The following is a 16,674-nucleotide window of genomic DNA, read 5'->3' as shown; positions in this document are numbered from 1 at the left end:
TTAACAGAGTTACTATACTTAAGATTTACTACAAGACTATTGTTGCGAACAAGGTATACTACAAAAGACAAGTATACGCAGCACGAGCATCCCTTAACGGACGGGATCTCGCAAAAGATTAGACTCTGGTTGCACTAGTTTTGGATGGTTCATAAGTCTGTTACAACAAAACGCCTAAATTACATTAACGTGGGTCCGGAGTAGTCTCTCTTGCGGCGGTGGTCGGTAGCATACTTCCGTCTGTGCCAACATTTGTTGCCTCTGGGCAGTTCCTTTTGTAGTGACCCACCTTGCCACAACCGTAGCAATTCTGGTTCACACCGGTGTTTGGCACTTGGTTGATCGGCCTTGTTAGGTTTTTGGAGTAACGTATGGTGTGCCCCTTTTTGTTGCAGTTCGAGCACTGCATCTCCCGACAAGGTCCATGGTGGTGATAACTGCATTTGATGCATTTTGGGAGGTTTCCAGCATATTGTCTGCCTGGGTTAGGGACAATTGGGATACCCGAAGGGATGGTAGTAGGAGGTACCGATGTCGTGGCTGTGAAGGTTGCTACTGGTGGTTGTTTCCTGTTCGCCCTTCGAAGCGATTTGTCCTTAGATTTAGCCCAAGACTTCCGTTTGTTACCCTTGGTCTCGGGACTCGGGGTGTCGTGGTAGTTTGCTACTCGTTGAGGTGCTTGATTGTTACCCGGATTGGAATTGTTGTTAACAATCCCGCTAACATTTGAATTGTTAGCATTAAGGTGGGTCAGAATAGCTGACACGGCAGCCGAGACTGCAGCTTGAAAGGTAGCTGCATCAATCTGAAGAGTTGGTGTTTGGTTGAGGGGTTGATTGTTTTTCTTCGGCGACATGATTCTGTTACACGGAAATAAAAATGAATTTGTGAGCGAGAATGGTTGAACCTAGACGTAGTTCGATCGCTCATGTAAAGTATAGAAGTGTGTTCTCTAAGGTTTGACCCACATCCCTATGATGCAGTACTAGTACAGAATGAAGTATGTTCACGAAGGTTTGACCTACATCCCTATGATGCAGTCCTAGCAAAGATTGGAAGTAAGTTCGTACGATGGTCTTAAGATGTTTGTCTTTCTAGCCGAGGTATCGTTGGTTGGTGAATAACATGATCCAACCATTTAAAAGAGACTTGGAGATGTCTCCGGAGTTAAATTGCTATAGTCTAATGACTTGACGAGAGCATGTTTCAGATAAACTCTAATGGAAGTATGATAATAGTACTTGAAGAAGGAAAATGACACAGAAGTTAGCCGACTGTCAATATCTTTGATATTCATGACGTACAACTTGGGGAAAATGACCTTGTAAAAGGTCTTACATCATATCCAGAGAAGATAGTTCTTGACAGCATAAAGACCTAAATAAAGTACTTACAGTACAAGATAGTTTCATAGAAAATGCCACATCGGGCATAGACAGAAAACAATTCCTTTCTAACAAGGAAAAATAAAGTAACGCATCTACTATTGGCGACGGTCATCCCTCTGGTGAACTCTCAGTTCAGCCAGTTGGCGTTCCACATCAAGTAGGTGTCTTTCATACACCCTCTGGCGTACTCGAAGTTCTATGACTTCGGCTCGTGATTCAGCCAGTGCTTGCAGCAGGGTTTCATGGTTCCTCTCAGATATCTCACGAGCATCTTCTAGACGAATGGTGCGGAGGGTATGCATTCTCGCATCGGCGACAACTTCAGTGATCTGATGTAGGGTTGTCCTGCCTTGAATCTCATTTCGGGCCACTCTGCAGACCAAGATTGGCAAGATTCTATCTTCTGAGCCCCCATTGCTTAGGTCATAAAAGCTTCGGTCACCATTAAACGGCATGGGCTGATCTTGTCCTTGGCTCCATGTTTCCAAACATTCCACCCACTCAGGAGTCGGGCCATGAAAAGTCGGACGAGGGTTAGGAATTGGAAAGGGAGCTGCTTGGGGTAGGTTCTCAACCTTGGGTTTGGAGTTAGCACCATCCGAGAGGTCTTCGTCATGGTGATCATTCAAAAGGATAGGATGATCATTCTTCGGTTCTTCTCCAAACCATCCAGCAATGACCTCGTTCGGAAGGTACGGGTTGCCGTGGGGATGGAGTCCAGCCATGTTATCTATGCGAGAATTTGGGGTAAGAAAATAATTATTAGACAAACTATCTAGATAATTATTTGAAAATCTTCATTAGTTACATCGCTATTTGTAAAGTGCATGCCAGTTATATGTAATCAACACATGATAGGCCTTTGAATAAGTGACCTTAACTCCATATTCACAAGGAATAGGGGTAAAGCAAAAATTTCACCGATTCTAAGTCTATAACATCCTAGTTACATATAGCCTTAGTGTATCCACTTAGCAACTATCAACTTAGTAATGAAGACCCTTTTTAGTTCTCAAGTAAGTAATTATGGTAACACAAAACACCCCTATGCTATTTTAGACTTTGGTTCTGTTATAATTGTAACATCCCAAAAATGCAGGCCAACAATTTCATTTTTAAATACGTCATTATAAAACCATCAGTGTGATAAAACATCTGTAATACCATGTCATGTCAAAACCGAGTAGGAATAATCAAACGTTTTATCATAAAACAATATCAGAGTGTAATCCCAAAGATCTCATGTGCGGAAAACCATAGTGTGATGCGCTGCGATCAAGCTGGCTCCTTTCCTTTAAACACGAAGTACCTGAAACCAAAACTGAAAACTGTAAGCACGAAGCTTAGTGAGTTCCCCCATCATACCACATACCATACAATCATATAATGAACAGCTAGGGGATACATGCCTCGCCCACACTCATGGAGGTACGGGCCTCGCCCACACTCCGCTAGCTAGGAGATACGGGCCTCGCCCACACTCCATTATCTCTGAGATACGGGCCTCGCCCACACTCAGCTACTAAACCATAACATACAAGTATATACAATCATATACTAAACAGCTAGGAGATACGGGCCTCGCCCACACTCATGGAGGTACGGGCCTCGCCCACACTCCACTATCTCTGAGATACGGGCCTTGCCCACACTCAGCTACTATCACAAATATCATAACACAAACATACTATCAGACATACCTGGGGTGTCCGAACTACCCTTCGGTCCTAACAACCGAACTTGGGGACTATTCCCCCCTACTACCACTATCACATATAACATATCATGCCAACGTATAAACATATCATCACATGCTGTCAGACATATCTGGGGTGTCTGACCTACCCTTCGGTCCTAACAACCGAACTCTACTACTATCACATATAACATATCATGTCAGCATATAACATATCAGGTAGTAGCAAACCTAGATGATATCACAAAGAAAATCATCTAACATACAACTCCTATTGGTGGGCCGGCATTGTGGCCGTAGACCCACCGCTACTGGAAGGTAACTCACCTCACACTGATGAAGTCCTGACAACACAATCCCACACTTGCTGAAGTCCCGCAGGCTCGATCCTAGCTGCTGGCTGACAGATTCCCGAACTGTCAACACCAAAATAACACCCAATTAATAATTGGGTCCCAATATATCACCATAAGTACATTCTTTGGGTAATTACTAAATTACCCCTAGCTTGGCTTATTCAAGCCCAAGGCCCAATCCATAGGCCCAAAGTCAATTAGGAATCAAAGCCCAACACATGGCCCAATTTTCTAAATTGGGCCTAGGCCTATACATGGTCTCATTCTAAGGCCCAACACATATAATCATTAAGGCCCAACTATATCCCATCTATGGCCCAATTTTCCAAATTGGGCCCAAGCCCCTTACATGGGCCTTACCCTAGGCCCATTAAATTACTCTAGACCATTTGCTTGATCTTGGATAGTCCATTTAATAACCCAATCATCAAAGCCCAATAGAAAGGCCCAACAATAAACCCAAGAAAAATTAGGGTTTCACATAAAATGATGATTAGGGTTAAGTTTCCTACTTAACCCATTAAGGACTTAATCCATTAAGGACTTAACCCATTAAGTCCAATATTGCTTAGATTAATCTTTGCCAATGATTATTATTTAATATCTCAAGTTATTAAATAATTCTCTTGTGTGACACGATTAATTCTTAAAGTTAGGTTTTCATTGGCATTAGGGTGTTCAAATCCAAATATTAGCCCATTTATCAATTTGTTGGCCTTTTATGACAATTAGGGCTTTATTGGGCCTAATAAGCCCACTAAAATCTTATTACGCCCATATGGGTTTTATTGGGTCCATTAGAGTCCATTAAGCTTCATTGGGCCCATTAGAGCTCCTTTGAGCCCATTAGGGTTTCTAGCACCCCAAACGAATCTATCACAAGAGGCAAAGCACACCGCCACCTGACACGGCGGCCGGTGGCGGCAGCCACCACCTAACGGTGGTGGTTTGATTTTTCCGTTCATTATTCCAGTTTTTTTACAATTACAATGAACTCACGAAATAACACACACACACACTATACTAAAATAAAAACACACACACACACACCCCAGCGGCACATGGCGGCAGCCACCACCTCACGGTGGTGGCTGTGGTGGCTTTTCTCATAAACTCCGGCCAAATAATGAGCAAACGACTTCAGAAACACCCTCATCTACGGATCCAATCCCACATCCACCACCTCACGATGACTTATGGTGACAAAACACGGTTTTAGGGCTACAACCACCATGGTCAGCCGCCATGGTGGGTTTTTCTCTCGATCTCCGTTTTCTTTTCAAGATTAGGCTACAATTTACCATTTAAACCCTGCCCCTTGAAATACTTTGCAAAATAAGTCCGGATTTTACTAAACAGCCCCCAACTTCTAAAATCTTTATATATTTAGCCTTTCTATCGCATTTCCTTTTAAATTAAATCCAAATAATTACCACGGAGCCCCTGTCTTCATGAATATTTATAAAATGAGTCCCGAACTCACACTTTTAACCCCAGACTTCTAAAATTATGATAATTAGCCCTTCGAGACCATCCTTTGATATATAATTATTTATTTTAGGGCTACTCATCGTTCATTAATTAATTTATTTAACTCAATAAATAAACGGGTGCTACAATAATGTTCTCATTGTGGTAATGTTGGTAAGTTTTTAGACTTGTTGCCATATCACAACCATTCTTGGGCATATGCTAATCACTCCTCGGAACAGCATAGTTGATCAGGCTATGCTACTCCCAAGACTGACCATACATCCCCAGGCTTACTTGTGATATTTAACAATCGTAATACTTTTGTTCTTGTCGTTGTGACACGGATTTTAGTATGAATGCAGGCACGTATACTTTGTAAAATATTTTATTTAAAAGTATAGACTCATAAACAGAGTGTTTTAATCCCAATGTATTTATAGTTAGTATATCTTTTATGGGTTGATATACTATATTCACTATAAACAATACTCTGATACCAATCTGTCACACCCCAAAACCAAGAACGGCGGAAACGTTCCGGGGTGGAGGACGTCATGTGAAGTATCATAGCAGTGTAAAGTAGTAAACAAGCAACAACATCATCCATTGCATTAAAATTAAGGTTTTAATACATGTGTGTTCTTTCATTGTAATAAGACATCAAAATATGTAATCAAAATAAAATACGAGTCTTGTCTGTGCTCCGTCTTCTCAAAACCTGACCATCGTACCTGTCTAACTGGTGACCTGAGAATACAAGTTATTTTGAAAGAGAGTATCAACGTAAAGCTAGTGAATTCATAAGTATTAATGTGTCTTTGATTTGTAAAAACTGTAAGGTAATGACTTGGAAACCTTTGGAAAAAAAGACTGTATAAGTGTGAATTGTTTGAAAACAGTGGAAAATGTTTGAATACTCTAGCAAATCCCTATGATTTCTATTAGTATAACGAGTAGCCTTCGACCAAGACTTAAATATTATGTAAGTAGTCTTCTACCAAGACTCGTGTGTTATGTAAGTAGTCTTCTACCAAGACTCGTGTGTTTTGTAAGTAGTCTTCTACCAAGACTCGTGTGTTTTGCTAAAACAAAGATGGTTTTCCTTCTTTTTGACTATTACTAACAGTACTTAGTCTAACTCATCGTTTATGTGAATGTATCACAAAATAAGGTAATAGGAAAAATATAACTATGTAAGTGCTATCCTTTTGTATTAGGATTAACACGACATCGCGAATAGCGACATGTATAACCTTTGAACATCCGTAGATTGTTCAATTTTCCTCTGTAGCTACAGCAGGGTTAAGGAAGGGTTTGTCCCGTAAAGGTACACCTAATATAAGTATTAACCGTAGGCATCCGTAGATGGTCATTTACCTCTGTAGCGAACAGTAGGCTAAAGGAATGGTTAGTCCCGTAAAGGTACCCCTAGTATAAGTAATAACCATAGGCATTCGTAGATATTCATCTACCACTGTTGCTAACAGGTGGGTTTCGGAATGGTTAGTCCCGTCTAGATATCCCGTTGAACTGGGATAGGCAGGACAATTTACACGGAAGGTACTAATGAATCATCCTAGTGAATTGAGATACAAGTATTCATGTAAGTGTATACAGGTAAATGTATCTATGTAAAGGTATTCATGTAAGGTATTCATGTAAGCGTATTCATGTAAGCGTATTCATGTAACATATAATGTATAGTATAGACTCATGAATGAACTGACTCTGGTGTAATTCCTTGAAATAAGAATAATGTTTTGTATCTTCTAACTATCCCTATAATAGTTAACTGGAAGGTAATTGGTTGTCCAAGCAGGTTTATACACCCTTGCTACACAAGAGTGTGGGAAACTGAATGAAGGATGAAAACTATAACATCAATACATATATAAGAACATAAGTGTATAGATATAGTTTTGTTCAAGAAGGTAAAAATGGTTCTGTAAGACATCTAAGAGTTTTGAAAAATAATTAACAATGACTTGATGTCATTTTAATAAACATTTCAAATGTAATACTTTTGTTATCAAGGTATTTTTAAGATATAAAACCATTTCATGCATCACATTTTGTAGTATGTGAAATATGTTGAATGAAAACACAATTATAAATACAAATGATTGATTTAATAACATGTTGTTTTCTACCTGTATTCCCCCCCCCCATTAAAGCATTTAAAATCATTTAAAAACATTGATTAAGGGGTATGAACTCACCTGTTGTGAGTGGTTCTAACGGGTATGCGTGTAGGGATGAGAAGTTCCACGAATGAAGTCCCGAGACACAATAAGTCCTAAATGACATATAAGGACACATATTGACATGAATATAGTGTTTATAACATCTATATAAAAGGAAACACCTTCCGGGACTAGGAAACACCTTGACCAAGTGTTGGAATCACATGTGATTCAACATAGGAAGGTATAAAGGCACTCACATGAGTTTACTACCATGAGTTCACGGCCCAAGGGAGTTTACGGCCGTAAACTCATGGCTACTCATGTGGGAATGCAAGTTTGAAGGCTAGGGAAGGATTTAGGGACATTAGCTCTAACCTAGGATGAAAAAGACCACCTTCCTTGGATTTTTTGAGGAGTTCATGGCCCTAATGAGTTTACTACCGTAAACTCATGGCCATTTATGTTTATGAGGGTCCTAAAGGTCATAAGGAAGCATTCTAACTTCAAGACTAAGCCTTAGGAAGTGTTTGTGGCATCAAAACACCCCTAACTTGAGTTTACGGCCCATGGACCATTTGGTCATGTGTTTGCGGCCGTAAACACTCATGGGTGTTGGTATTTTGATTGTTTTGGGTCCTAGACACATCAAGGTAAAGTGCTATGCTAGTCTCTTGGCTTAATGAAGGCATTTAGGGCATTTTGGCAACTTAAAATGGAGTTCACGGCCCAAGAACATCCTTGGCCGTGAACTCACTTTTAGCCCTTGATTCTTAATGTTTTTGATGTCTAAACAAGCCATGGTTAGTCTCTAGGTTTAGTTCCAAAGTTTGGAGGGACATTGGGAACTCTTTGGCCCTAGATTTAGTGTTCACGGTCCACGAAGATCTTGGGCCGTGAACACCATTTACTTGGTGTTTTGAGGTTGTTTTCTAGCCTTAAACTCATTAGTGTACAGGTCCAAACTAGTTTCATTGCTTAAGGAAGGGACTAGGCACCATTTGGCCTTTATAAAAGAGTTTACTCCCCAAGTGTTCTTGGGCGGTAAACTCTCAAATCTTGCTGTTTTGTTATGATTTTGATGTTATTAGGCACAATCTAAGCTATATAATACAACTAGATAGAAGTATTCACGATTTGGGATGAAAACCCGAAGATCCTTGAGAGAGAATTTGGCTTTTCTCTAGTTGGAAATGTAACTAATGAATAAACATGGTTCAGAATCCTATATATAGTCCTGGGATTTTTGGCAGAAAATATTTTATTCACGAAATGAACTCTAATATCATAGAGTTTTGGAATAACAGAGTTGCACAAAACCCTAGTGCATCCACTCTCCTGATCTCTCCTTAAGTGTAAATCCTGAAATACTCAAACTTATACCCAAAAGTCTGAAAATTCACTGTAACTGTTCTAACTTCTATTGACTTGATATGGTTTGTACAGAATGGAAATTTTGGGTTGCCACAGAGTGCCTAGTCCTTAGTCCTCCGCATGTACTTGAGAATGTTTTTCACCGCAGTCCAATGTGCCTTGCCAGGATTCCCTTGATATCTGTTGACCATGCTCAAAGCAAAGGCCACATCAGGGCGAGTACAAGTCATAACATACATGATCGAGCCAACAACGGAAGTATATGGCAATCGAATCATCTCAACTATCTCGGCCTCTGTACTCGGACACTGAGCCTTGCTCAGTCTGACATTATGTTGGATCGGTAAGTCACATTTCTTGGAATTATGCATGTTGAACCTCTTCAACACTTTATACAAGTAAATACTTTGACTAAATCCAATTAGTCTCTTACCCTTGTTTCTCAATATCCTTATCCCTCGGATATAGACAACTTCTCCAAGTTCCCTCATAGAGAAACATTTCCCAAGCTAGGATTTCACTTCCTGCAGGGTTGGGATGTCATTTCCTATGAGTAGTATGTCATCCACATACAATACCAAAAATCTAATTATACTCCCACTAGCTCTGACATATACATAGGACTCATCCTCACTTCTTGAAAAGCCAAACTCTTTGACTTTCTCAGGTTTGGGCGCGGTATTGATGCAGAAGGCGCACGCCATCGCTTATGCCTCAAGCCAGCTGAAGCCTCACGAGGAGAACTACCCGACACATGATATGGAGTTAGAGCGGTCATCTTCTCCCTCAAGATTTGGTGGCATTACCTCTATGGGGTTCGCTGTACCATATACACGAACCACAAGAGCTTGAGGTACTTAATGGATCAGTCGAATCTGAACATGAGGCAACGTCGGTGGTTAGATGTGGTGAGGGATTATGACTTTGAGATCCTTTACCACCCGAGAATGCCAAGGTTGTGGTTGATGCACTTTGCCGCAAGGCAACCCCGATCAGAGACATTTGCTTGAGGATGAAGGTAGTGACTCCATTTTTGGAGCAGATCCGAGAGGCGCATGTTGATATCATGAAGGAGGAGCACCGAAAGTGTGAGCGGATCATAGGCCAGATGGCCTCGTTTCACTATGACATCCGTGGGCTGCTGACCCTGCATGGGAGGGTCTGGGTTCCATACTAGGGCGGAATACGACAGATTATGATGGATGAGGCCCACAAGTCCAAATTTTCCATCCATCTCGGGGCGACGAATATGTACAGAGATCTTCGCCTTGATTACTGGTGGCCCTGCATGAAGCAGGATGTAGCCTGGTACGTCGAGAGATGCCTGACCTGCAGGAAGGTCAAGTCAGAGCACCACAGGCCTCACAGCAAGACACAACCATTGGATATACCTGTGTGGAAGTGATAGGATATTACTATGGATTTCATCATGAAGCTTCCCAAGACCGCACGTGGAGTGGATTCGATTTGGGTCACTGTGGATCAGTTTACCAGGAGTTCCCACTTCATTCCAATCCAGGAGAGTATTTCGGCCGAGAAGCTGGCCAACATGTACATCAGAGAGGTAGTAACTCGACACGGGGTGCCAGTTTCCATGATTTCAGACAGAGATGTACGGTTCACTTCCATATTCTGGAAGAATTTTCACGACGATTTGGGTACTCGTTTGCACTTTAGCACGACTTTTCACCCGCAGACGGATGGTCAGAGCGAGCGGACCATCCAGAATCTGGAGGATATGTTGCAGGCGTGCGTCCTAGACTTTGGTGGTATCTGGGATACCTACCTTCCCTTGGCAGAGTTTCCCTACAATAATAGCTACCACACGAGTATCCACCGTCCTCCCTTCGAGATGTTATATGGGAGGAACCGTATAACCCTAATATGTTGTGGTGAGGTTGGACAGAGGGTCATGGGAACTACCGAAGTGGTACTCAAGATGACACAGAGGATCCAACAGGTCCGGAGCATGCTTCAGACTGCTCAGAGTCGGTAGAAGAGCTACGCCGACAGACGCCAATTGGACCTGGAGTTCCAGGTCAGGTATATGGTTCTCCTGAAGGTGTTACCTTGGAAATGTGTCATTCGGTTTAGGAAGCGGGGCAAGTTGGGCCCCAAGTGATAGGTTTGAGCACTATAACATCCTTATGGTGCACATACAACCCCAATGCTTTGGATTTAAGTTTTCTCTAGTTATACATGTAATATTCTTTTTCTAAAGCATGAATCCTAACTAGCATACAACTTTGATGATTAAAACATAAAAACAAGTAAGATGATTACCTCTTTGTTGTATCTTGAAGAACTTAGTCTTACAAGAGCTTAGCACCTCAAATGCGATGCCTCAAATAAATCACAAAACACCAAGAAGAAATGGAGGATTATGAGAGAGAGCTTAGGAGGTACCAAAATCGGTTGTACTCTTCTTATAATACTTGTGTGTTGATTTTAGGTCTTTAGGGGTTACATATATAGTGTAGAATTCCAATGGTCACTTGTAAACCCTAATCCATTCACTTAGGCTTTTGATCCAATAACTCATGTAGACTAACACTTCATGGACTCTCACATAAGCTTAGTCCATCACTAATCAATCATGGATCATTAGCCCAAACTATATGTATCACTGATTTACATAATCAGCCCCTGTTAATTTAATCAGTCTCTTTTGATCACTAAATTAACTCCAAATTAATTCTTGATAAATACCAATTAAATAATATGATTTCTCAATTAATATATTATTCTTATAATATATTAATAAATCACAAATAACCTCTTTCTCAAATATCCTTCCTATCAAATTGCTCTGGTGAATGCAACCCAAATGGACCATGCTACTATCGGGTTAAGTAGATACCAATTATAGTTTTGGTCTTAGACACCTAATCCAACAGTCTCCCACTTGAATAAGCCTAATAACTATAACTGCAAGTACGACTACAAAAACTGACTAGCAATCATAGCTCTCAAAAGTCATTGTCAACTTTGATCAATAACACGTCCTTTAGGTAAGGGATCATATAATCCTCTGTTCTTCAAGATATCGTATGAACAAAGACATGAAATGAATTCATACTCATTGCCCAACAGTTTGCTTCCTGATTTCTGATTTGTTTGACATAGAACTTAATTGAACAAATCACTTGAGTCCTGATCGGGCCCGACACATAAGTCAAAACAAAATCATTGAGGGGACCAAGATATCACTTTTATTCCTCTTAGGATAAAAGGAATAGATAAACTTCGACTTATATGCTTGTACTAATTACTTGTTAAATTATACACAACAACACGTTTTATAACATCAAATTACTGATGCATTTACACACTATTAATATACAACCAACTCGTAATCAACAACTCATATATCTTGGTTTGAAGATTATATGATATTATCGTCTCACAATCACTCGTGATAGAATTCCATGAAGTAATCCATGTGAGCGTAGGTTTAATTCAATACTCAAATCTTATTTCAGGAGCACTCATGAACGTTATACTAAACTTTTGCTATGTTTAAACACCTTAGACAATCTATAAGACAATTCATGACAGTCTAACCTCATAGTCTACTTCCAAAGTATACTCGACTGTGGATGGTTTGAATAATCTTATTATTCTGGAAGTCAAAACATGCAAATTGAAACAATAGTAAACAATTGACACAAGATGGTAACGTTACTCATAAATTAAACTCCTTTTATTCTATCATCAAATGTCAATTACATTTTATCCATTACAAGTTTCTAAACAACTATGTAATCACTAAAATTAATATCTTCCTTCAGCCCAATACTCCTTGCATGTTGCAAGTGTTTAACCCTACTCAGTCCCTTTGTAAGGGGATCTGTTGGGTTCTCTTCTGACGATACCCTCTTTACTACGAGGAGTCATTCTTCCATCCGATGTCTTATGAAGTGATATTTTATGTCGATGTGTCTGGATCTGCCATGGCCCCTTGGTTCCTTGGTTAAGGCGATCGTACTCTCGCTATCACAGAAAATATCCATAGGCTCCTTTACAGTTGGTACAAATCCAAGGTCTCCGATGAAGTTCTTTAGCCATATCGCCTCCTTCGATGCTTCACTTGCTGCTATGTACTCTGATTCGCACGTTGAATCAGATACAGTCTCTTGTTTGGAACTTTTCCAAGTTACTGCTCCTCCATTTAGGGTAAATACCTAGCCCGACTGAGAGTGGAAATTATCTCTGTCGGTCTGAAAGCCGGCGTCACTATACCTTGTCGCTCTCAAGTCGTTACTCCCACCGAGGGTAAGGACCCAGTCCTTTGTCCTTCGGAGGTACTTGAGAATGTTCTTTACCGCAGTTAATGAGCTCTACCAGGATTCCCTTGATATCTGCTGACCATGCTCAAAGCAAAGGCCACATCAGGGTGAGTACATGTCGTAGCATACATGATCGAGCCAACTACAGAAGCATATGGTACTCGGCTCATCTCTGCTATCTCGACATCGGTACTCGGGCTTTGATTCTTACTCAATTTAGTATTGCTCTGGATCAGTAATTCTCCTTTCTTGGAGTTCTCCATGTTGAAACGTTTCAACACCTTGTCCAAGTAGGTACTTTGACTAAGTCCTATTAGTCTTTTACTCCTATTTCTCAATATCCTTATCCCCAAAATGTAAGCAGCTTCCCCGAGGTCCTTCATCACGAAACACTTTCCAAGCCAAGACATAACATCCCGCAAGGGTGGAATGTCGTTTCCTATGAGAAGTATGTCATCTACATACAACACCAAAAAGCTAACTATACTCCCACTAGCCTTGAAATACACATAAGACTCATCCTCGCTTCTCGAAAATCCAAACTCTTTGACTTTCTCATTGAAACAAAGATTCCATCTGCGAGATGCTTGTTTCAATCCATAAATGGATTTCTCAAGCTTGCACACTCTATTAGGGTACTTTGCATTGACGAAACCCTCTGGTTGTGTAACATACACGTTCAGTTATCGTGTTTTGTTAGTTTAAAAATGAATATTATTAAATATTATATGGTCTTGAGCATTGAGTTCTAACAAGATAATTTTATGAGATTTGAAGTAAAACTATCTTTAGAATGATTCGAAAAATGATGGGAAGTCTTATGAGATTCTGATCAAAAAGTCAATTATCGAAATTAATGAACATATAACATTTAAGTTGGAAATAAGTAAAACTAATGTTATTGAAAGTTGTAAATTATCTCGTTAGAAACATTTAGGCGAAAACCTCACTGAAATCCGAGTTATAACGAAGAAGTTATGACTTATTGAAGTTTCGCGACCAAACCGGCACGACGCCATATGACGTAAAAAGTGAGTTTATGATAAACTACTTTTTATCCTTAATGATCTAAATGAAAGTCATAGTATTCGTTAAACCGAGAACTTTCATAAAAAGAACGTTCAAAACTGGATTCGTATGAGGAAATTATGATTTTTCTAAGATTCGGCATAATAGTGTACAACTCGAAATTTGAATTATCGATCGAGCAATTTTTAGCCGACACAACCTAAACGAGAATTGAAGATCTCGTCAATAGTAGTTCAACGGTAAAAAGACAGACGAAAATGGAAGTCGGATGAATAAGTTATGAATTTTTAACGGACTTTTCCCGTCCTGGCCTGTTAAAAATATAATATTAAAAATAAAGTCAAAATTAGCCGACAGAGTCCAAATGAAAGTCGTAGAGCATAATTTCACCTACGCGTGGATATAAATAACGTCAAAAACGGAGCTCGTATGCGAAAGATATGAATTTTTGAAGTTTCAGGGATAAACTTCGAGACTGGAAGTACGCCCAACGTACTTTGGTGTACACGGTCCGAGATTGGCCACGTCGCCTACTCCTTCGCATGGCGCACACATGTTCGTACCCTTGACACTTTCGATATGATCCCTTCGTACGCCCAACGTACTCGATGTACGCCCAGCGTAGAGGTTCTCAAAGAAGTACGCCTCGCGTACCATAAAATTACGCCCAACGTAATTAGGTGCTTCGGATACTATAAATAGGGTGCGAGACTGCCCGATTTTGTTTAGAAAATTTTACATCTTTTTACCCTCTACTCTCTCTCAAGCTACCCTAACACCCCTGAAGCCTAGGGAACTACCCCAAAACCCGAAGCAAGCCCCAGAGCACTGAAGACCCCGAGAAAATAATATTTTCAGTCGAAACTCTGCCTGCACAAATCCCGATTCTCAACAAAAACTCCTGGTTTCGTCAAAGAAAATCATTTTTAGAAACGAAGTGCTGCCCAAATTATCATTTTATCATTCGGTTATTTCACGGTGAGTTCAATATAGGAGCAATTATATGTTTTGTGTTATATGTTCAATGTGCTTTCCTGTGTTATTCTGGTTTTATGCCGTTGATCGTGTAGAGCATGTCTCATATCACTTTTGGTATTGGCTTTGAGCCTTTGGCCATGTAGAGCATGTCTCGTATTATTTTGAAATCGGATTTATGCATTTGGTCATGTAGAGCATGTATTGTATCACTTCTGGTATTGGATTTGTGCCTTTGACCATGTAGAGCATGACTCGTATCACTTTTGGTATTGGCATAGGGGTATGTAGGGCTGAAAGCCTACATATTCTAGCAAAATGATAATCCGAAATTGTATTTTCTGTGCCACTTGGGCTGAAGTTTTATTGATGTATATCATGTTGAAATTATTGTATCTCATTGATTGTAAATCTTTGAATCAGATCATTTGTTGATATGGAAAGCCTGACATATGATACACATATGCCTTTGTTGCTCTTTGTCCCTCTTTGCTTCTGTCATATTGTGATATATATGGCATATCGTTATATTATATATGTTATTAAACTCACTAAGCGTCACCAGCTTATCCCTCTCAGTGTTTAAACTATTACAGGTGATAAGCATCCAATATAGTCATATAGTGTTGGAAGATGTAGAATAGTTAATATTATCACTTTTGTACTTAGTGTATAAATTCCTGGGAAGTTATGTAGTATATAAAACTTTGTAAAAATCTTAATAGTTGGTTTGTATCCAGACTTTTGTAAATTATATTAAGAATATGCATGTAACATGTTTGGAGTAATATTGTAAAGAATAGAGAAAGGGATTCTCACAGGCTGACTCATGTAATGTGACATCCCTAATTTCACGGCCTGAAAATACCGATTTGTTTATGCTTTGTTTTTAAAATTAGAGCAATCTTTTAAAGAAAACAGTTGCGGAATTTGTTCCCAAAACAAAATATGATAAAAATTATCAAAGCATTTCTTTAAAGAAATATATTTTCATTATATAACAAAATCTCGGGATGTCATGTTCAATACAGACCAAAAGCATAAACAGAACAAAATAGACCTTACGACAGTCATTTATAACTACTGATCTACAATCCAAAATCTCTCGTCAAGTCCACCAACTTATACTCTTGTGCCATTACTTGTAATGCAAAGAAAACTAAGTGGGTCAGGCTTGGGAGCCTGGTGAGCATATAGGGTTTTCAACCCACAATAATATAATTATTATATTCAACCATCAAACAATCAACCCAATTACCCATCCCCATTATCTTCTTTATTTCTTAGGATTTTACCCTAAGAATTCAACTACCCGCCATTCATTCATTCCTAAGGATTGACCTAAGGAATTGGCACAAAATCTATTGCTACATAAGGCGCATCTACCAACATCATCCTTTAAGCGCCTCTGCTAAGATTACGTCATACACCATGAGGCGCGACTGTCAGGTTTATGACATTCTCTTTTGGGCGCATCTGCCGACATTATCCTATAAGCGCATCTGCCAGGATTATCCAATAAGCGAATCTGCTAGTATTATGACATTCTCTATTTGGTGCATCTACCAATATTATTCTTAAGTGCATCTGCTAGTATTATGACATTCTCTATTTGGTGCATCTACCAATATTATTCTTAAGCGCATCTGCTAGTATTATGACATTCTCTATTTGGTGCATCTACCAATATTGTTCTTTAATCATCTTACATACCTCGTCATTTACCTCATCATTTTATCACATACCAACTATCTCATCTACCCATGGTCTACCCAACATATTAGTATATAATAAATACATATGCGGTTTAACTCATTTAAAAACCATATAAAACATCCATTCCATACTTATCTCAAATAAACAATAGTATATAAACACATAACACGCATTTCAAAGCAAATACTTCATATT

This window comes from Lactuca serriola, chromosome 3, assembly GCF_051521515.1.
Source record: "Lactuca serriola cultivar US96UC23 chromosome 3, Lser_US96UC23_V15, whole genome shotgun sequence".
Lineage (NCBI taxonomy): Eukaryota > Viridiplantae > Streptophyta > Magnoliopsida > Asterales > Asteraceae > Lactuca > Lactuca serriola.
Note: the sequence above shows the minus strand (reverse complement) of the source record.